The sequence below is a fragment of the Equus przewalskii genome, chromosome 21 (genome assembly GCF_037783145.1).
Source record: "Equus przewalskii isolate Varuska chromosome 21, EquPr2, whole genome shotgun sequence".
Lineage (NCBI taxonomy): Eukaryota > Metazoa > Chordata > Mammalia > Perissodactyla > Equidae > Equus > Equus przewalskii.
In genome coordinates this window covers 2161100-2184238 of record NC_091851.1, presented here as the reverse complement: position 1 = coordinate 2184238, position 23139 = coordinate 2161100, and the positions used below count along the sequence as shown (strand labels likewise).

At 49.8% G+C, this 23139-nt stretch overlaps 1 long non-coding RNA gene across 4 annotated transcripts in view; it reads right to left on the bottom strand.

Annotated features, from left to right (window-relative positions):
• Positions 1–5764: 5764 nt before the first annotated feature.
• The window catches only part of LOC139078099 (uncharacterized), a 32798-nt gene continuing 15423 nt past the window's right edge, over positions 5765–23139 (bottom strand). For 2 of the 4 annotated variants that reach the window (XR_011530856.1, XR_011530855.1), the window contains 2 exons: positions 22367–22518; positions 16355–16608 (listed from right to left, as the gene is read on the bottom strand). This is a non-coding gene — a long non-coding RNA (uncharacterized lncRNA). Of the gene's footprint in view, positions 6233–15493; positions 16612–22366; positions 22519–23139 lie in introns of those variants that run through there. The other 2 variants (XR_011530858.1, XR_011530857.1) reach the window with 2 other exon arrangements.

Sequence of the window (23139 nt, the reverse complement as noted above, 5' to 3'; positions counted from 1 at the left end):
TTGGCTTCGCTGTGTTTTTCCCTCTGAGCCACATGGAAAGTTTGAGCAAATGGACTTTGGCAGAATCTGAAGGGGGTCTGTGTAGTGTAATGCGGTCCCCGCCCAGACCCCAGATGAAGGAAGGAAGAGGACGCCAGAGGAAACGGCATCTCCGAGCAGCGGGCTGGGTCTGATCTCCCTCAGGCCCCAGAACCCGTGAGCGCCCCTCTCTCGTGCCCAACCCAACCCCTGCCTCCCCTCACAGCCCAGGCCGTGAGTCTGCCCAGAACTCTGCACCACCTGGGCCACGAGCTCTGAACCAGCCCCGGGCACCCGGGCAGGCCTTGCGCAATGACATCCTTTAAAATATGCATTACACAGATAATCTGCTTTTGTAGAAAAATTAGAAAATGAAGAGAAGCAAAACCAAAAAGGTTAAAATTAGCTATGATCCCATGTCCACACCCCTAAAGATCTGCTGTTTTTCTTTCCAGTGTGTATTATACATAGGCACATACATATATTTTAGAAAAATAAGTTCATTCTGTAATCTGTTTTTCTCCTAGCAACTTGTTTTTTTAATCACTATTTGAATACATTGCAAAAGGGTCAAGCACTCTGGGAATAAACAGGGGCCCCTGCCGCTCAGCCCTCACACTCAGTGGCACCCCCGGCTGGGAGCCCTCACTCTGGCACAGAGCGCAGCGACCGACGAACACCTTCCGGCGGCTCCGGGGGCACTCGTTTCTCTGGTGTGGACACAAAGAGGTAGCAGTGCTCAGTCAGAGTATGTGTATACGCTTTATGTCAATACAAGTGCCAAATTGTTCTCAAAATAGCTATATTGACTTGTTCTCCCCAAACTGGAGCAGCTGTTTTCCCACATCCTCATTTTAACGTTTGCCAGCCGCCTAGGTGAAAGTGTTATCTGGCGGTGGTTTTGGGTTAAATTTCCCTGAACACCGGTGATGTTTACATTGGCTGCTGAGTCGCCTTTACCGTGAACAATGGCACATATCCCGGCCCCTGTGTTGTTAGTCTTTTAAAATGATTTTAGAACTTCTTGCTACGGTCTGGTATTAAATCTTCATATGATAGATTTATAACATTTTTCTCCCAGCTTGTTACATGTCTTATAACTTCACTTATGATGCCTTTTATCATAGAGAAGATTTTTTAAATTATTTTTATGTAATCCAAACTTTCAATTTTTTCCACCGTAACTTTTGTGGGTTTTACCCTATTTACATCAGCGTCATGGCATACCAACCACAGATTGGTTTTTATAATCACCTCTTTCTCAAAAATACATTCCACCAATATCAGTGATATAAAAGAGGGATCTAATTTTTTCCAAAGGTTTGTCGGAGGATCGGACTGAATCCGAACGTCAGTATAGAGCGCGCCAAAACGCCCCCGAAACCGCTCTCGCCACGTGCGGTCATCACTTTGCATTACGTGACCGCGCTAAAATCAACTTCTGTTCGCCCGGTTTCCAGGAGTGCCGCGTCTGAGGCCGTCTCTCGTGGAGCTGAGCGCTCATCCGCGTGCCGGAGTCCCCTCCCTCTGCCTGTTCTTTTCCTCTGCCCAGAGCTGGGCTAGCGCTGCAGATGCGGCCGTGGCTGAGCCGAGGAGACGGCCTTCCTCCCTCGCCTCCCTCCGCGGTGTCGGGGGGCTGGTGCTCTGCCCGGCCTCACCGGCCCCACTGATGCCATGCCGCTGAGGAAGGGAATGACCAGCCTGGGACTTCCAGACTCAGTTTCCCAAATAAACCACCTTGAAGGACGTTGGGTGCCTCCACCCGCTTCTCACAGCCCTGGACTCCGGGCCCCCAACAGCTCCTACCTCTGGGGCTGCCTCCTTGGAGTGCTGGGGGCACCTCTGCCTCTGCTGCTCCACGGGTCTGTCCCTCTCTGCTTTCTCTCTCTCAGAAATGCTTCGGCATGGCTGACCCACAGAGGTTTTGCCACATGTAGGGAGGAAGGTTTATTCTTATCTGCCGTTTTACTGGATTTTGGATGATCTGACCTTCTCATCGCCCTTCTTGAGAGTACATCATCATTTTACCTGAATCCCACCTGCGCATGTTAAACAGCGTGGGGCTCGTATCCTTTCTGATTTTTAATATTATAAATAATCACCATGAACGCCATTATACACATATCCTGGATCATTTGTTATTTCTTATGATAAATTCTTTTCTTTATTTATGCTTTTTGGTTTAAACTGGCTCCGAGCTAACATCTGTTGCCAACCTTCCTCTTTTTTTTCCTCCCCAAAGCCTCAGTACATAGTCATATATCCTATTTGTAAGTCACTCTAATCCTTCTATGTGGGACGCTGCCACAGCACAGCCTGACAAGCAGTGTGTAGGTCCACACCCAGGATCCAAACTTCCGAACTCTGGGCCACAGAAGCGGAACGTTCGAACTTAACCACTGGGCTACCAGCCAGCCCCTCTTATGATAATTCTTAGAAGGAGATCCAAGGAGTCAAACTATATGACCATCTGTATGGCATATGACCGTAGTATTACCAACTCGTCACCCAGACGAGTTACATCTGCTTATGTTCCACCATCTGTAGAGAGGACTCGTTTCTCCCTCCTTCACCACCCAGTTAAATCAACTTCTCCACTTGATTTTTTTCTACCTAATGGGTTTGACTTTGAAATCAAATTAAGGACCTCTAGGCTCTTATCTGGAATTTGTCCCATGGCTTTGCAGCTGACTTTGATAAACTTACCAAGACTTGGTTGTCGTGAAATAGGCTCTGAAGTGACAACTATACCTAAACATCCGTTGCTGAGCTCCTGTTTCTGGTCCCCACCATGAAACCCATGTCCTGTCCCTGTCAGACTTGCAGACTAGGGAACCCAGGAGGGACCAGCCTGCTGGGGGCCTGTCTGCCCTCTGCCAGCCCTGCATGGGTTCAGTGCCCACTGTGAGTCATGACTCCGCCATCATCTGGTCCCCTTCAGTTTCTCACTAAAATTCCAAACTCCTCCATAAAGCATCTTCGCTCTGAGTGTGAGAAAATCATGTTTTTGAGAAGTTAAGTAACTTGCCTGGAGCAAATCCAGGATTTACACTCAAGTCCGGCTACCAGCACAGCCTGAACCACCATGGAAATTGCTCAACTTGTGCCAGCAGCCCACCTTCTCCCAGTCTTCAAGCACCAACACCTCCCGTGATCAAAGGGACGTGATCAATTCTGATGATGTCAGACTCCACCTCAGAGCTGACCACCCCTGCTTCAAGCATCAACTCTGAGGAAAACCATCGTGAACATTACTACAAAGATGGGAATCGTTAAATGGCGTGTTTCATGGTGGGTTCCCAGAGCCCAAAACACATATTGGCGGCCCAAAAGTAAGTTTTAGTGAATGAACAAATGCTTAGTTGAATCTGTTAGCTCACAAGGTGGAAAAAGATGAATAGAACCAAACGAAGAGCGTGTGCGTTTATTCCAAGAAGCATTTCAATGGAACAGCCACCACTGGCCTATCCTCCCGTGATGACTGTGCCTCCGGCCCACTTCCTAGTAACTCAAGGTCTGTTCAGTCTATGAATTAAGGTCAAAAAGACTCTTTCCTCCTAGCCCTAGTGAGGAAGATTTTGCAATTCCTTTGGGTTTGGCAGTGGATGAGCTTGGCACAGGCACTTCTAAGGGTGGGGCGTAAACCATGGGGACTCCAGGGATGTAAGAGCCCAGGGAGTCTGCATGGAAGCAGGTGACCATTAATAACAAGGGCCTGCGAGTAGATGACCCCAACCAGGGAGCGGAGATGAGAGGCTCCAGGGAGCATGGAGGAGCCACCAGGAGAGTCAGCTGTGAAGCCCTGCCAAGACCAGAGAGGGCTCAGCCCTGCCCACACCAGCACCGAGCAAGTGAAAACTGCCCTGCTATCGCCACACCACCCACTGCCCAGCCGCCCCCTCCTGCCCTGTCCTGGAGGGTCTGAACTGAATGTGTCTCACGGAAGGCAGGGGACAGACAAGCATGCAAGCCACCTTCAGAGGGCCGCCAGCCACAGCAGGCCTGAGAGGTGAGTGACGCTTTGCAAAGCTCAAAGCTTCTGCTTGTGACTGTGGGCCAGACAGAGCCAGCACTACACTCACATGGTATTTTCTGACCTAGTGAGCCTAGAGGGCTACTTTTTGTAACCTGGGATGTCCTTCTAGCCCACCAAAGACATTCAAAAGGACTTGGGGAAAGACATAAAGGTACTACGTCTAGCTTGTTCTGGCCACACCTTGGTCACCTGGTCAGGGAATGAGCCCCACCTGCAGAGGACTTGGTGGACATCCACAAATGTCACTTCAGTGCATCCTCATAGTCTGTGAAGGGTTTTTGGACGTTGTAGAACCACCAGTTTCACTTCTCCAGTGGTTTGTTTGGATTTCTGACAGTTGCTGTGTAGTAGTGGGACGTTCCAAGTGGAATAGCTATCGATGAAAGGGAAGGGAAATTTTTTACTTGGGAAGAACTATGAAGCCTAAAGTCTAACTTTGTCAAGATGCATGGCAAAGGGTATCTCAGAAACACAAATCAGGTGTCTTTAGAGAAATTAAAGGGAGAGAAATGTAACACATAACCTGGGATGATTAAAAATCTTCATTAAGGAATTATTCCTTAAGATCCAATTCCAAATTGTTAGCCAGTTGGGAAAATTTTAACTGGTCTATTTGTTTCTTGCTAAATTCTTTTCTCTGCAAAAGCAGACGAGCTTTGCTTTCCACAATGAATATGTATCTGAAAATTTGCCAATCAAATTCTGTTTTGAATGTCTCAAGAAAGCTTGCTACTTAAAGGTCTCACCCCATAAAACGCTTTTATAAGGGTGTCGATGAGGTAGTCGACCTATAACTAGAATAAAAGGTAATAGGCTGATTGACAGAATCAGTACCAAAAAGGTCTCAATGAACTAGAGAGACTGGCCAAACCCATCAGGTGGTATTGACCAGGAACGCGGCAGTGCGCGGGAGGATGGCACGAAGTAGCAGGAACCTGTAGCTTGGAGAAGAGAACATGTGTGTGGGGGAGAAGCAGGGGAGGACTCAGGAGGCTCTTCTCCAGTGAGAGATGAGACCTATGTTAATATCCCATCGAATGGGGACAATCGGGAGAGACAAGGGGCCTGTAGGGAACGACGTCCCATTCACTCTAATGAAGAACTGGAAGAGTTCGAGCTGTCCAGGACAGGAGGACTCACTTAGGGGCAGGGAGCTCTCTGTCTGTGGAGGTATTAAGCAGAGACTCCATCAAGAAGATTCTGTCACTTCGTGAGGTGATGAGCTGGTCAGTGTCCTCCAGTGGTTGCTTGGCAGTAGTGAGAGCCCTGTCTTTGGAGGTATTAAAGTACCAATTGGGCATGGGTTGGCAGAAATCACAGCTCTGCAAAGGTGAATCGTCAGCCTTTTCGAAACCCATTCTGCAGGCTCTGCCTGGCTGGCCACACCAGCACCCCCCTGAGAAACTTTTCAAAGTGACAGAGGTCCAGGTGTCACAGAAATTCTGATGCACAGTTTTGAGCTGGAGCCAGCTATACTGGTAAATGTTAAAAACTGGCTCTCCAGAAAACAGAAAACATCCTGATTTGTAGTGTTTGCTGATTTCCGTGGTGTAAACGCTCCCACTGCGGCTAATTTCCCGGCGAACGTGGAGCAGGGAAGAGGTGTGCAGGAGCCAGCGGTTACAGAGCACGCACACCAGAGGGACTCAATCAGTGAAACGAACCTCCAGAGCATCAATTATGGGAAACTGTAAAATAGCAAGAAAGTGATGTGTTTTGGGTAATTATTAACTTTGTTTTAACATGGTTTGTTTCATTGGAGTTTACATAATTTACGCTTTAATAATGGCTGTATTTAACAACTGGCTCTCAAAAATCCTGGAAGTTTAACAATCAGCTCTCACGAGCAGGTCCAAGTGGGCTCCAGCATCCTGGGGAGGGCCAGCCTCAGGCCTTGAACGTGCCCTACACCATGTTCCGACGCTGAGTCTGGAAGAGTTCCACAAGCCCTTTCTGCTCTGAGCCTGCGCGGCTCCCGTGTTCCACAGCACTGGACAAGAGGCCACTCTGGACCAAGTGGCGAGTCACCTCTTCCCACGGCCGTGTGGGAGCTTCCAGCCCCTGCAGGTCAGGTCAGGGATGTAACCAGGCGCCTCTCCAAGGAGCCCTTTCTTCACTTGGTCTCTGGTAGCTTTCCTGTCTGTCTGGGGTGCTACAAGGCCTCAAGCAGCGGAGAATCTGAAAACAACCATACGCCGAAGGAGTAACTTTAATTTCATGGGGGCAATGAGAGAAAACTAAAAGGAAAGCTGGGGTCTTGGAGCAGATCACCAGGATGAAGGTTACAGGAGGGCAGGGATCCTGGCCCCAGTTCGGAGGCTAGAGTCCCCACGTGACGGGTGAGCAGTGAACACTGAATGGATGAAAGAGAGAGAGACTGCAGAGCCGGCAGGAGGGAGGGAGCGAGGGAGGAAGGAAGAAAGGATGGGAGGAAAGAAGAAAGGATGGAAGGAAGGAAGGAAATAATTCCTTTGAGAGGATTCCATCTATTATGAGAAATAATACTAGATCAGCTTTGTCCTAAACAAATAAAAGCACCTTTGAAAAAAACGATCAGACACCCGCTTGGTTCTAAGCACTCTCTTTACGTTCTTGTTTATCACTCACAGCATCCTTAACTGCCAGTCGCCTCAGCCCCGGTTTTCAGTGGACCCAGGAACACCTCCCAGGTTGCCCCAGGTCACACACACAGCCACAACTGGCAGATGGACTTCAGATAAGTAGCTCCCCACCCCCAGCCTCCCTCTGCTCCTCCTCTCCCCTGACTCCCAGCGCCCACCCCTCCCCCCCAGGAGCTGATGTCCCACTGAGGAGAGACAGCGAAAAACCCAACTATGCAGCGTGTCCCTGGATGCTAGGTGCTGAGGGCAAGATAAACGGTGGAACAGAGATGGGAGCAGGGTGGCGCAATTTAAAATAGGAGGACAGAGTCATACACGCAGATATTCCCCCTCCAAGAAGGGGACCTTAACTCCCTTCTCCCTTTGGAGGGTGAGCTGGACTTAGGGACTTGTTTCCAAAAACAGAGGATGGAAGGGAAACGTGGGAACTTTACATTGGAGAAACCTGGCAATGCCACCTTCGGCAACAAAGTCGGGAGGGTGATCCGTGCCCCCGTGTGCTGTGATGAGAAGCCGCTGCAGCTCTGTGGAGTTCTCCCCAAGCCCACAGTCACAAGAAAACATCAGAGAAGCCAGATTGGGGCCATTCTACAGAATTCAGAATGGAATCGGGGTCTCTAGCTGGCTCAGTTGTAAACCCTTCTATGTGGTGCATTGCACTCAGACTTTAAATTGTAGATGCTGGTGACCTAGTCCCATGCCAGCCCAGGATAGGTGCGTGAGACTCCAACGGGCCTGGGCCCCTCAGAGAACAGCTCACAGGCTCAGATGGAAGCTTCTTTCCTTTGCCAGAACTGCCCTCCCGTTTCTCTGCTGGGGGCTGCCCATGGCCCTGCTGGGAGAAGCGCTTGGCTGGGCTCCTCCACAGACCTGCCTCTCCAGGGTCACACGCGGGAACCCAGGGTGGTGCTCTGTGCCTCTGACAACCCAGGTCCAGGAAATTCCCTCCCTTCTGAGGAAGGGGAGGAAGGAGCACTTTAGGTGGGACTCACGACCTCCCCAGCTAAGTGGGAAAGGCAGCCAGGGATGGGCAACTGCGCAGTGTCAGCTCTGGGCCGGCCCCTAGCAGGTGTCGCAGGGAAGGCAGGATTTCGGCTGATAAGACCCAGCAGGCCTGCACTCTGATGGGTCACGTCGGCACAGTGCTGAGCATGCGTGTTCACTTCCCACGCAGCCGTGGGAAAGTACCACTAGTGTAGACAGCCTAAAGCAACAGAAATTTATTCTCTCAGAGTCCTGGAGGCAACAAGTTCAAAATGAAGGTGTCACACTCCCTCCGGAGGCCCCAGGGGAGGATCCTTCCTCGCCATTTACAGCTTCCGGTGGCCCCAGGCATCCCTTGGCTCGTGGCTGCCTCCCTCCAGTCTCTGCTCCATCATCACAGGGCCTTCTTCCGTCTGCATGCGCCCCTCTCTGTGTCTCTTCTCACACCACGGGGACACCAGTCATGTTGGATCAGGGGCCTATCCTACTCCAGTGAGACCCCATCTTAACTAATCGCATTTGCAATGACTCAGGAGGTGTGACCTTCTGTGCTCCCATTCTAAGGGTCTGAGATTCCAGGGGAACATGAACTTGGGGGAGACGCTATTCAACCCAGGTCAGGATGGAGCCCACATTTGAGGTGTAAGCAGGAGTCCACTCAAGGAGCAGTTGCTGTTAACAGGAGGTGGTGGAGACACCCCAGTCAAAGTGAAACAGCAGCCAAACCCGGGTCCTGACTCCCAGGCTCCAAGCCCAGTCCCGCAACTCAGCAACTACCTGACTTCATCAGCACTGCTTAATCCCTGTCAACCCCAGCTTCCTCATCTTAAAATAGAGCTGCCATTTACACTGCACAGAAGGTGGGGATCTTTTAGTGCTCAGTTTCTGGTGACGCTGACCACCCCTTCCAGGGTGAGCAAAGGGAAGGCCTGGACATGAAACCACCCAGGAGCACACGTCCTCCTGCTGGGCATTCTGCACCCGCCACCAATAACAAGAACAACCTGGGAAAACCAATTTGAGAGCTCAGCCCTGCTTATTCCAAACATTTCCATCCTGCTCTTTCAAACAGCTCTCCCTCCCTGGTCACAGCCGGTCCACCAGTGTCCCTCATCACTGATAAGACCTGGACAGCATTGCTGACCCTGGGAGCACAGACTTAATGGACACAGAAACAGATAATAATCACCAGTGAAACCAGACAAAGGTCGAAGAGGAGAAGAGCCCGGCCCCTCCCGGCCCTCCGGAGGCTGCCCTCCTCCCAACGGGAGCGCAAGGGGCAGCAGGCCCGCCCAGGAGGAAGCAGCTCATTTCCACACCAGGCTCCCAGACACACCTGTTCTCATTCCCCCACGAAGCAAGGGTCCCAGTGTCAGCGCAGGGAAATACTGCTCACTCCTTTCTGATAGCGAAAACGAAATCCCGGTCACTTATGTAGGCGGAAAACCCATCCAGCTACGTAAGAGAGCAGCATTCCCGCGTGGACAGCTACCCCTGCTGCCCCATGGCCAACACCAAGGATTGCAATCACATCGTGCTTCACTGTTCCTAAAAGTGCTTGACAGACACTGTGCTCCATCCCGGTCCTCACAGAGCCCCATGACCCTAACTAGGCCACATTCCCATCCCGACCTACAGATGCAAACCTGAGGCTTGCAGCAGCTGCCCGAGGAGGCCCAGCCAAGGGTCAGAGGCCGGACTCTGACCAGGCTCAGCATCCCTTTAACTGTCCCGTGCTACCTGGGGAGCAGTTTCTGTCCTTTGTGAATTGGTCTGAAGTAGACACAGCCCCCCTTCCCTGCAAGAAGACCCCACCATCATCTTTAGCCCACAGGGGTCACCCCACAGGTTCTGGTAACTTTTCTTGTATATCAGCACACATATTTGCATCTGAGGAGCCATGGGCAGTGGTGTCCAGTGGAGAGAGCTGGAGACTTGGGTGGAAAAAGACGGATGTCAATCTGATCTCCACTGGGTTTGGCAACATTGGTTCATTTGTTGTCATGGGGGGATAATAATGCCTGCCCAGCATCGGGGTGCAGAGGCATAAATGCAACATTTATAGAGATCAGGCTAGACCTCTCTGTCAACAGCAGCCATTATTACCCCATCAAACACTCAAAAGGCTTTCTTGAGAGGAGAGAGGACCACATCATCAATGAGACAGACGTTGGCTTGAATGTAAGCAAACTCTCCATTAGCGAGAAGCCTCATTGCCTGATGACCGATGAATCTAAAATGCAGCGTGACAGATTCCTGCTCAGCCAGCCTCCTGTTTCCAACACCGCTCCTCACTCCTGAGCCACTCGCTTAAGCTAAGCAAGAGGAAACTGACCTGGGCGAGCCCAGGGCAGAACCCTGAATAGCCCATTCATCTTTCAGTAGCTGACAATGGGCTGGACCTGTCTTTCAGAGCACAAGAACTTAGCATCAACAGAGCCTGGGTGTTTTTTTAGCTCCTGTTAAGCCAGCATTACTTTAGATATGTGGAAAATTCACTTGCAAGCACAGCATTTTTGACAGCTTGTGATTTGCACTAGGAAGTGACTCAACTTCCTCCAGGACCCAGGCGGTCACAGCGGAAAAGGAACAACTCAATTTGCCAGGAGCAGAGATCCAGCCAGCGGCATCATAATCATGGAACATAGACTGCTAATCTGGCTGAGAAATGGCTACAGGACAGGAACTTCCAGACTGAAGAAGGGCTTCAGGAGTCCAACACAATGTATGAAACTAGACCCACACTACAGCTCCCTACGCATCCTGGAAAGAAACCATAAAGGTTTATATAAAAACCAAAGGTCATATGGCATCGACTTGTCCACAGCCACTCTGGAAACCAGAAGACGTAAATCAATGCCTTCTCAAATCTGAAAATAAACAATTTCCAACCTAGAATTCTCTACCTAGCTGACCAATGAAGTAAGAGGGTAAAATATGGACATTTTCAAGTGTGCAAGATCTCAGAAATTTACCTTCCTTTCTCTCTTTCTCAGGAAGCTACCAGAGTTTGTGCTCCACAACATTGAGCTAATGAATCAAAGAGCTTGGAGAAGAAGCAGAAAAACACAGGCGAGGAGAGGGCATCCCAAGACAAGTGCCAGATGAAGGTGCTGGGTAGCAACTGTGCACCAGGCATGGACCTCAGTCTAGAGAGAGGGGTCGGGGGCTCTAGGAGACATTTCTCCAAGAGAAAGAAATTACAGAGCATCTAAAATGGATAGATAATCTGTGGCACATTTAGACAATGGAATATTACTCAACAATAAAAAGAAAAGAGCTATCAAGCCTCAAAAGGACATGGAGGAAACTTAAATGCATATTACTAAGTGAAAGAAGCCAATCTGAAAAGGCTACAGACTGTATGATTCCAACTCTGTGACATTCTGGAGAAGGCAAAACTATGGGGACAATAAAAAGGTCAGTGGTTGCAGTGGTTAGGGAGGAGGGGGGGTGAACAAGTGGAGCACAGAGGATTTTTAGTGAAAATATTCTGTATGGATACATGTCATTTTACATTCGTCCAAACCCATACAATTTACAACATCAAGAATGAATGCTAATGCAAACTGTGGATCTGGGGTGATAATATTATGTTGATGTGGGTTCATTAACTATTAACAACTGTGCCACTGGTGGAGGATGTCGATAGCGGGGGAGATCATGCAAGTGTGGGGAAAGGGGAGTATGGGAACTTTCTGTACTTTCTGCTCAATTTTGCTGTGAACCTAAAACTGCTGTAAAAAATAAAGTCTTTTTTTAAGGAAGAAAAGAGCATCTGACATAAATATCTTAATTTAAATAACTGGAGAAGAGTTTGACAATAAATTAGTGATTCTTATTTGAAAAGTACAAATAAAAAATGAAACAATTATGAACTTCAGGGAAAACAAAAAGTCACATAGGGGAAAAAAAGGAATCATGGTATACTACAGGGCTCATCTTCCAATGATAGTGACGTAAACACAAAATATAAACACTGAATAGGAACTGCACTGAAACTGCAATATAGCTAAGCTGAAACGAGGAGGCAGTGTGGGCATGCGTGCCCCGGTGTGTGCTGCAGGCAAGGAGGATGTATGTGGGAGCGAAAGGTTCGTATCCCGCCTGGGCCGCCTGAGGCCTGCCCAAGAAGAAGCCCCGAGTCTGCCTTCTTACACTACAGCTGCCTTGAAGACTGCAGAGGAAGGCAGCGCCCACCTGCTCTGCCCTGGAGCCCTGATCTCTAGAGCAGCCCTGAAGCGGGAAGCTGTGAGCTGGCATGCTGGCCTTGGGCCCACGTAACCAGGACAGTGTAAGAGATTGAGGGGAAACCAGGGCTGTGGCCTGTCTGTGTCCAGGTCACCCCACTCGATGAGGCTCTTCTCTGTGACAGCCACCCACATCCCAAATGCATGAGGCAAAAGAAGCGGCTGCTGGGCTCCTGCCATTGAAGATGCTAGGCACACGAGCCTTCATGTCCTGCGTCCCGGGACAGAGTGGTCAGAGACTAAAGTCTGTTGCATCTGGTGAGTTGAGCGCCTATTCGAAAGCACTGCTGTTCTGCTGCTGCACCAGGGGAGGTAAATCCCCAGCTTCATAAAGACAGTCAGTAGATGATGTCTAAGTCTGAAAATCAAGATGTAGTGAGATAAACGTGATTTAGAGATAGGAAGTGAACCCGAAGAGTCAGTTGAAGGAGATGAGTGAGAAATAGGCGTGGGCTGGCCCAGAGGCCGGGCCTCATAGCGTGATTCAACTTTTTAAACTATGTACATGTATACATTTGATAAAGATAAATAGTGCCTTTAAAAAGTTTTTTGAAAGATAGGAAAGAAATATATAACCTATTACAGCCTAGGTTCGTGAGCTTCAGGCAGGTTTTTATCTCTTCTAATTTTCGGGGGTTGTTTCACATGTCCTAACAAACATTTGTCACTATAAGATGAGGAACAAAACAAATCTGTTTGCAGGATTGGAGAGAAAAATGGAGGTCAGCCTTTGCGGACTTCCTTGAAGGCAAATGTTCTAAACAAATTTCAAAGCTTCTTCATAGCTGGATTTATCTTTCTAAGCACAAATTTAGTTGTGCGTGTGCTGACGCAAATTTCTAACATGACTGTTCCTTATTGAATATCATCGTAATTATTATTAGGAAAAACTGAATAATAGCCAACTCCTACTGCATCTGTGTTCCATGCCAGGCACCGTGCTGAATTCTTGACTGGAAGTATCTTATGCAAATTCCAGGGACAGCCTTTTGAGAAGGTGCCTTTATTACCCTCGTTTTACAATGAGACATTTGAGGCCCAAAGAGGTGCCTCGTCTGACAGCAGAGAGCAGGAGGCCAGCCACTGGCCCCACACAGAGGGGACACAGGCTTCCACACAGACAGGACACAGGCCCCACACAGACAGGACACGGGCCTCCACACAGACGGGACACGGGCCTCCACACTGACAGGCCATGGGCCTCCACACTGATGGGACACGGGCCTCCACACAGACGGGACACAGACCTCCACACAGACGGGCCAAGGCTCTCCACACAGACAGGACACAGGCCCCACACAGACAGGACACAGACCCCACACAGACAGGACACAGGCCTCCACACAGACAAGACACAGGCCCCACACAGACGGAACACGGGCCTCTCACCTTTGAGTTAAGTAGGGCCGGAAGTAGGTAGGACAGTGGTAGGTAGGACAGTGGCAGGTAGGACAGTGGTAGGTAGGACGGTGGTAGGTAGGGCCAGAAGTAGGTAGGACAGTGGTAGGTAAGACGGTGGTAGGTAGGATGGTGGTAGGTAGGATGGTCGTAGGTAGGGCCGGAAGTAGGTAGGACAGTGGTAGGTAGGACGGTGGTAGGTAGGATGGTGGTAGGTAGGGCAGGAAGTAGGTAGGACAGTGGTAGGTAGGACGGTGGTAGGTAGGATGGTGGTAGGTAGGGCCGGAAGTAGGTAAGACGGTGGTAGGTAGGATGGTGGTAGGTAGGATGGTGGTAGGTAGGGCTGGAAGTAGGTAAGATGGTGGTAGGTAGGACAGTGGTAGGTAGGGCCGGAAATAGGTAGGACAGTGGTAGGTAAGATGGTGGTAGGTAGGAAGGTGGTAGGTAGGATGGTGGTAGGTAGGATGGTGGTAGGTAGGGCCGGAAATAGGTAAGACGGTGGTAGGTAGGACGGTGGTAGGTAGGATGGTGGTAGGTAGGGCAGGAAGTAGGTAGGACAGTGGTAGGTAGGACGGTGGTAGGTAGGATGGTGGTAGCTAGGATGGTGGTAGGTAGGGCCGAAAGTAGGTAAGACGGTGGTAGGTAGGATGGTAGTAGGTAGGGCCAGAAGTAGGTAAGACGGTGGTAGGTAGGAGGGTGTGAGGACGGTGGTAGGTAGGATGGTGGTAGGTAGGGCAGGAAGTAGGTAGGACAGTGGTAGGTATGATGGTGGTAGGTAAGATGGTGGTAGGTAGGATGGTGGTAGGTAGGATGGTGGTAGGTAGGATGGTGGTAGGTAGGGCCGGAAGTAGGTAAAATGGTGGTAGGTAGGATGGTGGTAGGTAGGATGGTGGTAGGTAAGACAGTGGTAGGTAGGACAGTGGTAGGTAAGATGGTGGTAGGTAGGATGGTGGTAGGTAGGATGGTGGTAGGTTGGGCCGGAAGTAGGTAGGACAGTGGTAGGTAGGACGGTAGTAGGTAAGACGGTGGTAGGTAGGACAGTGGTAGGTAGGGCAGGAAGTAGGTAGGACTGGTGGGTAGGTAGGATGGTGGTAGGTAGGGCCGGAAGTAGGTAGGACAGTGGTAGGTAGGATGGTGGTAGGTAGGGCCGGAAGTAGGTAGGACAGTGGTAGGTAGGACGGTGGTAGGTAGGACAGTGGTAGGTAGGACGGTGGTAGGTAGGGCAGGTGGCAGGTAGGGCAGGGAGTAGACTGAGCAGGTAACAGGTAGGTAAGGAGTCCCACTCCTGACTCTTAAGATGGTAAGTGACTCACAAACCCTCCGGCCTGGCAGGGATGAAGCCTGGATGTAAATCCCGCTCTTCTGACTCCTTGATCCCTGTCAGTACAGACCTGACAGCTGGCTTAGGTTCCCCTGAGCCACGCTATCCAGCCCCACCCTCATCCCTACCACCGTTTGTTCCCGTCGGTGAAATCACAGACACCCTATTTTCTAAAGTCCAACATCTCCCTTTGGACTCTGTTCATATGAAGGAGATTCCACTTCCATTACCTGTGCATTTCCCAGGCTGTGGCACGGTTTGGTTTTTTTGTTTTATGAAGTGTCTGCATTTATGGGGTTTACCTCTAACACAACATAAGCAATGCTCCATGTGGGTTCATTGCTGCCCAGCACTGGGGTTGCTAGGTGGTTTCCACTTCTGGAGAGCATTCCTGCCACAGGGCAGCCTGCCAAAACCTCAAGAAGGTCAGTAACCTAGCCTGGCTATCAGCCATCGAGGCAGGTGTCCTGCTGAAGAGGGGAACCTGGTGGCCTGCACCTGGGGCGCCAGCAGTGGCACCAGGAATGCTCAGAATACCTCTCCTCTGAAAATGAGTGCACTGTGGCTCCAGAGGAACTCGCCTGTGGCCATGCCCAGTTGAGGGGCTGAGACCAGGGCCCCACTTCCTCCTTGTCCATCCTTCCTCCCGTTTCAAGCATCCAGTCTCCCTAGTCTGGGGAAGCGATTCTTACCCAGAGGTTCCAGCTGCCTTTACCACTCAAGGCAGCTCACTCCATGACAGCAGGGAGGCATCCTGCCCAGATGCAGACCAGCCCTCTGGACGTCCAGAGGTGTCCCCAAGCCATGTCAGCCCCCATCCCAGAAACAGTCAACAGTACCTCCCATGCTCTCCCTCTGGACTCACCTCCCTGGCAGCAGCCGAGCCCAGGGCAGCCCTGCCCTCGGTCCATGCCATGAGTCAGAGTGCTCACTGGAGAAATTTAAAGTGGCACGCTCGTTCAACGCCAGGCACCGGACAAGACGTGTGCTTCCATTACCATTAAACCAAGAACGTCAGGTAGAAAAAAGCTCTGTTGTCCTTCGCGTTTTGACAGCAGGAGCTGTCCAGCAGGAAGCTGGTGTCCCTGAGGTCGGGGCACATGTGGTTCTAACCAGGCAGCCAGTGTTGTCCAGTGACAGCATCGATGATCGCTGCTCTGCCCTCGATGACTTCCTTTCGGTGGAGGGGAACATGTCACACATCATCAGCCCCAGCAGGCCTCTTGCTAGAGCAGGACTGAGCCCTCTCTGAGAGGGACTGTGACTTTCCTAGAAACTTGGGCCCCGAAACTCACTTGAACTGAGGTAGTGTTTTTGAGGGTGCAAGGTGGCCCAGCACAGCTGTGGACACTCAGGAGGCAGCAGCAGCTTGCTTGTGCCGAGAAGCACAGACATCTGCCCTGAAACAACAGCACTGAAACCTCACTTCCAGCCGTTCTCCAGCCCAGCTCCCCCAGCCAGCAGCCATCCACGCATTCACCCACTCAGAAATGACGACCGGCACCTCCCCTGTGCAGGTGCTGTTCTGGGAGACAGCAGGGACTACACAAGGTCCCTGCTTCCACGGCACTCAGATTCTTGTGTGAGGAGACAACCTACAAGCATCTATGTTACTGAAACCAAAGCAGGTCCCCTCCTGGCGAGTCACATCAGACTCCCCACCAGAAGCAGCTGTCCCACAAAGTGAAGTATGTTTGCAGCAAAGAGGAGACCCAGGGGAATCCTCTCCAGAGTCATGGCGTCCCCGAACCACGGGAAGCAGGGACCTTTTATTTGGGATGGGGAATGAGTATTCCAAAGGGAGAGGTGGGAATCCTCTTGCACAAGTTCAGTTTGAAATCGTGCTTCCACACGCACTGCAGGTGATGGCAATAAGGCCTAAGCTCTCCTGGAGAGATCTTCGCATTAAAAATAAAGCAAAGGTCATAGGTCTGCTCTTGTGGTGAGGCCTCGTCCATTCCAGGTGGTTGGTAATGGCATCTGCTAAACACAAAAAAAGGGACAAAAAACAATTTGGAAAAACAGGTAAATGCTTCCAAACCCAAGCTTGAGTTCCTTGGGGCAATTGGTCAGTGAGGAATAAACAAACTAGAAAAGCATCCAAGAGTGAGAGATGAATAACAGAAAATTTACATGGGGTTGGTGATAGGGGCTGTGGTCACTGGAGGCTGTCAGGGGAAAGTGTCTTCTCAACAGGAAGGTCCTTCTGAATGAGAGTAGTGACAACTGCACGCCTCTCAGAACAGCCACTCCTGGTGAGGGAGAGCCAGGTGCTGCCCGAACCAGGGCCCTCCCCGTCCTGTTCACTTAGGACCTCTCAGAGCAGCCACCCCTGCAGGCCTCGTAGTGAAGATGAGGAAAGTCCCAGTGCTCTGGAGGCCCATTCGGCTCAGCAGGGAGGCGGGCGGGAGATGGGAGGTCAGCTCTGCCGTGCACTGTGCTAGAGCTGGGTAAGTTCCCCAGAGGCCCCACTACGTAACCAGCGCTAACGCTGGTCTCTCTGGGGAACCCTAACCACAGGGCCTCCTTGGCAAAGGTCCCCCAAGCACACCTGCAGGCCACTCTGGTGCAACTCCCGACCTGTTCCCCTCAGGGCTCCCCGTGTCCCTGACACCACAAGCAGGAGCACAACGGCCATGAAGAGGCCACAGCGTGATTGCGTTTCAAATGAGCTTTGCTCCAAGTCTGGTCTCAAATGTTTATGAGCGAATGGGGCAGAGGCCTTTTCAGAAAGTGGTGTGTGTGAAAACAAGTCGGGGAACCTGCTTCAGGAAAGGAAATCCTTTCGGAGGAGCCAGGAAAGCATTCAGGCAGAAGGAGGGGCCGGAGCCTGGGGGACGGAACCAGAGGGGCCTGAAGCTCTGGGAATCAGAGAGCGGGGGACAGGACCAGGAGAAGGCGTGGGTGATGGTGACGGGGCTGGAGGGTAAGGCCTTGTGTGGCGGTAACCACAGGCCTCAGGAGGCCCCCTAAGAGGAGGAGTTTTGGTGTAAGGAAAACTTTTTGTCTTTTCTTTTTTGATTTTCTTTTTCTTCCTAAGGGGCTTTGAGAACATATTTCCCCAGTCTCCAGCTGGGACTTGCGTTTCGGTTGAGAGGAGGTGGGAATTGGGGTTTCTGTTTATTCTACGCAGCTCTGCACCATTTCCCAGCCTGCAAACCTTGTGCCAATACAGTCAAGATGTTTAGGAAAACAAGACACACCAGCTCCAAAGCAGGTGGGAGACAGAGCCCCATAAGCCCAGAGAGAAACAGCTTTCGGCCTGGGGGCCTCAGCGGCGTGGAGATGGAGACGCCCCTGGGGCTCATTCGTGGGTTTGCTGTGAAGCATCGTGTGCTCTTCTGCTGTCAGGACAGAGTACCACTGCCATCAGCAGAAAACATTGCTGCCATAACAGCATGGTGGAGTGACATCTGTCTTCATTCTGAAGACCTGAGGTGCTGCCCTCCAGCCACCACAAGGATAACGTTTCAGGCCACACTGCCGCAGGGGTGTCACGAAGGGTGAGAGCATGCCACCACCGTGAGACACAGCTGTTCAACTGCACTGATCTAGTCCCAGGACCGAGAGACTGATTCCAGGAGCCGGAGGACAACGTGCTTCAATTTGTTCTTTTCTGCTTGTTCCAATCTTCGTGTTTCTCCCCCTTTACAGATCTCATCTCGCAACATCTAACCTGAATCTCTCTCCCCAGCTAATGCATATATATATAAACTATATATAATATATAAACTATATAATGTAAATATATATATAACTTCTTAAAGTTTCAAATGGGGAAATGAAGGGGTTCAGCATATGCCACCTCAAAACCTGCCACTTTGGCACGATTATTTTGAGATTCCACAGATGCAGAAGGCACCCTTCCTGGAGCTTTCCTTATCTGAATAAAGGCGGAATTTCTGAGAAATGAGCACAGCCATCGATCCCCTCTCCCCGGGAGGTTTCACAGTTGTGAAGAAGACAGAAAGTTGGCCCTGAGATGGACCTGCACAAACAAACCTCGCTCCATTAGTTTCCCCAGATCCCTACCCTCCTACCGTCTGCCGCCCTTGGACGCCTGAAACCTTTTCCTTGGTCTTGTCACTCTACACAGCAGTGGAAGTGCTCTCACTAAGTTCAATGACAGTGGTAACGCAACCGCCATGCTTTCAGGGACAAAGATATTTTTCGCTTTGAAAGGGATTTGTACAATATCTAAATTTGAGAAAGACAGCCCTGGAAGCCCCAGTGGACATGCACCACTCACATGTTCCCTCGCTGGCCCACTCACTGAAGAGCCAACGGCAGCTCAGCCGACTCTACTCTCACTTAAGCTAAGGTGTTGGTTCTTCACCCGGGTCCAAACTCATCCAGTTGATGTTGCCTGAGCCACATCCCACATGTTTCAGCATTGAAGGCCAGCCCTGCATGTAACCGGAAGATGACTTGGCTATAGGCTGTGATGTGAGGGCGTCCCACAGTTCTGATGTACCCCACATCTCTCCCATCAGCCTCTCACTCCACCGGATATTTCCACCACTAGAGTCCCTTTTGTAGGTTAAAGAAGAAGATCAATACCCTCAGCCAAATGGCAGGACAATGAATGAGAGGAATGGAGAATGGAATTTACTCCACTTTCCGTCCACGTGCCAGGTACTTAATCCTCATACAGCCCACCAAAGTTACCACTATTATCCCCACCTTCCAGAGGAGCAGGCCGAGACTCAGGCAGGTTGAGTTGCACACCAGCTTCACATAACCAGTAAATGGAAGAGCTGAAATTAGAACTCAGTTCTGTCCGGCTCATTTTACCGTGTTGGAACGTCTCATTGCCCGCCATATTTTTGGAAAATTTGAATCACCAGGGCACTTAGTGTTTTAGAAAAATGCTGATGAATGAGACAGAGGAGAAGAGGTTTTTAAGAGGAAGGAAGGACACCAGGAATACGAGGGAAGAAAACCCTGGAACACTGAGAAATGTCTCCAGGAGGGAGGTCCCTCCAGGCGGGACACAGAACACCTTGCTCCTTGAGATGACTTTGGGGGAGGTTGAGAAAGAAAGGCCTCACAGGCAAACTTTGCTATTTGTCGTAATTTTTCCTGTTCTCACTATAAGCATCAGTAATATTTGCTAATTATTTAAGTACTTATAACCAAGTTCCAAAATAAGTATAAAGTAGTTCAGCTGTGTATTGATTCCATCCCTTCATTAAACGCAGGAGGATAGAGAATATATCTGTTTTGCTTCCTGCTATGTGTTGAGTATCTAGACCAATGCCTGTACCAGAGCAATAATAAGTGGCTGTTAGGGCCATCTATTTTGTAGGGTCTCTGGGAAAACCTAGAAAACCTTTCGTAAAATATAGACTATCACCTACTCAGGTGAAATGTCCCGAAATGCTGATGCTCTAAGACTCAGCCCAGAGAAGGAAAGCTTAGCACGTGGAATGAGCAGGACGAGAAGCCAATTAGGGGGCTCTCGGTTTCCAGCAGAATTCCGACTGGGCCTGCCTGGGTCCTGCACTTGTAGGTGCTCCTATGGCAAAACTCATTTGGGTCTTTCTGTCCCAGTTCTGGCTCTACCAAATGCTGTATCTCAGCTTGGGCCAGTTGGCTCCAGCCTCTCGCTGCTGATGTCACCCTGTTATTGACACCCATCTATATCTGGGTTGTCTCCAAGTTCAGTCTCTGTTGCTGCCTGAGGCCCCTGATTTCCCCACTCAGAGCCACCGTCCCACCTTCAGACATGCCTGAACCCACCGGCAAGCCTGCTCCCAGCTCCCCAGCTCCAGACCCAGGCAAGACAATGGACAATGGACAACGGAACTGGCTGCAGATTGCTATAGTCTTTCCTGATTTTCACAGTTTTCGTCTTCTCTCTGACTTTCAGACCTCTCTGCGCCTCCCTGCTTCTATTCGGCTGCCATAGGAAGTCTCTGAGGACCAGGAAACCACAGCATTGGGTGTGTCACCTCTGTGTGTGAAGCAGGAGGCACGAGGGTCTGAGGGACAGCCTAACAGGCTCTTCCAGAGTGGAATACGTCCGTTCATGGACATTGGGGCACCTATTTTGGTAACAGAGAGACCTTTTTACTTACTTCTTAGGTCTCGGTCTTGGTCAGGATACTGAAGCTTCCCATGTGAGTGACCTGGGGCTGAACAGTGCCTCCGTGATTATTTCTTCTGATATTTAAGCGAGCACTTGACACGTCTTTTCTACTTTTGTTTGAAGGGATAGCCAATGTAATATTAGTCTCTAAATAGAAAAACAGTCCTAATATTGTATTAAATTAAATGGAAAAACACATATGAAAGATTAATGGCATTTTTGATCTTTAATTTATTTATATTGAAATCCTAACTCTCTGAAGGAAGCTAATGTGCATTTTATCTCCCCACTTGCAATTTTTGTGACTCTACATGTCTAGTGCTGGCGTAGTGGCATGAACTCAAGAAATGTCGTTGAGGTAATTAATTAGATGAACGGCCTTTCTCTCAGATTCAACCCATGTTTAAGTCACACAGCGTCTTGTTTTGTTTTGTTTTACTTTTTTTTTTGTCAGAGTTGAGCCAAATCTCAAAAGCAGGTGCCAAAACTTCACAAAGCAAAAAAATCTGAAAGATGAAATTAAATTTAAAACAAAAATTGAGCTGTGACAATTCAAACATAGTTTTGCCAATGCCTCCCATTCTGCTTGCATTATCTCTTACAATAATCAGCCATTGACTAAAAGGGAATTTTCCAAAATTTGACAAAACCTCCAACATTTGCCAGAGCACCAAATTAGGTCTAACTGCTAGGTGAACACCAAAATTGTTCAAATAATTATATGCCCAAAATGGAAATAAAATAGTTTCCTAAGTGATATTTTCCAATTTTCTGATAAAGAAAGATTGCCCTTTCATTTGAACTGATCATGAGAACCTTGGTTTAGTTAGAAAGTGGGGTTACCAAGGAAGTGCCCTCCTTGCCAGCCCCTCGGGCACCATGCTCAGCAGCTGGAACCTTGTCTTTCCCCAAAGGGGTGAGGGTTCAGGTCAGTAATGAATTTCGTGGTTTCTTGGACTGGATGGCCCATTTAGAAGGGTGGCCTGTGCAATTTCTTATCTTTTTTTAAAAAATCAGGATTTATGGGTCCGCAGGGACCTCAGGAGAGAAACACACTCATACTTTTAGACCCTAGTCTGTTTCCACCAGTTCTAAACTGAAATTGATCTGAAGAAAGCATTAGAAAGCAGCTTCACAGGCAGAAAGTAAGGAAGGGTGAGAGAGAGAGACGGAAGGAAGGAAGGAAAAAGACAGCCTTTGATTTCTCTCTTACTTTATGTCTGATGATTCAAATTGAAAAATTAAATAAGGAAAATTTAGTGGATTCCCTTAGATTTAAATATTCTAATTATTCAGATTGTGTCAGCCCAAGAACTCAAACAAGTTTTTCTTTACTTATGGAGACAGCGGTATGCTAGGAAAACTATAATAACAGAAAACTTTTGCTGAGATTCTTGAAAAAAAAATGTCTTAGGCTGGGTTCTCCCAGGACAGATGCTGAAACAGGGATTTGGGGACAAGTAGGTTATTTTGGAGCCATTTCAGGAAGCAGCAGTGGGAGGGGGAGGCGAGCCAGGGCAGAGAGGACAAGCAACAAAAGATGCTTCAGTGTGGGGTTAACGCTGTGGGCAAGGGGGCCGGTCCCACCAGGATCTTCCTGGCCAACCACTGCAGACTCCTCCCACCAAGGGGCAAGGACACAGGTACCTGCTTGATGACCCACCATCCCTCGCTGCTGTATGGGAGGGAAGAGGGGGTGTGGACTCCACTCCGCATCCGCCCTCAGGCTGAAAGTCACAAGAATCCATCAGCATGTTGGAAACCACCAGGGTGGGCCATGGGGGCACTGATAGCATCTGCTACAAAAAATAATTCTGTTATTGCATATGAACCTGAGGTTCCCTATTGGCAACCCTGTTTTCCCCTGGAATTCTGTTTTCACAGAGCAGGTATCAGCCCCACAAGATTTCTCAGAAAAGCTGATAATGTGCTCCAACTGAATTGGCATCCTGCCTGGCATCCAGGGTCTTTGAGGATGATTATTTCCCTCTTCCTCTCCCACATCACATGCTTGGGCCTCCAGCAGATCAGTGCTGGAAGTAGATTGGGAAAAGACCCCAGGGTCTTCTGGAAAAGAATGGTGCCTCTTCCCACTCTTTCCATGCTCCTTGCCACCCTCCATCCTCTCCCAGACAACTCTGGCCCAACCTCTCCCTCCACTGGCCACAGGGGAAGAAACAGCAAAGGTAGCATTGCCTGGTACTTCTGAGCTGAGGAAAAGAGGTGAGATGGTGTGGAGCCTGCCTTTGAGAGGGTTTAGAAACCCTTGGGAGTAAGAAGGTCTTGGGGAGAGGAAACAGGGTGAACTTTCGAGGGCATGGTGAACCGTGATCAGAGCAAGGGCTTGGGGGACTCTGTGAGCCTTTCTCAGTGGCTGCATTTGTAGACTACACCAAACCCTTCAGAAGTTAAAGAAAACA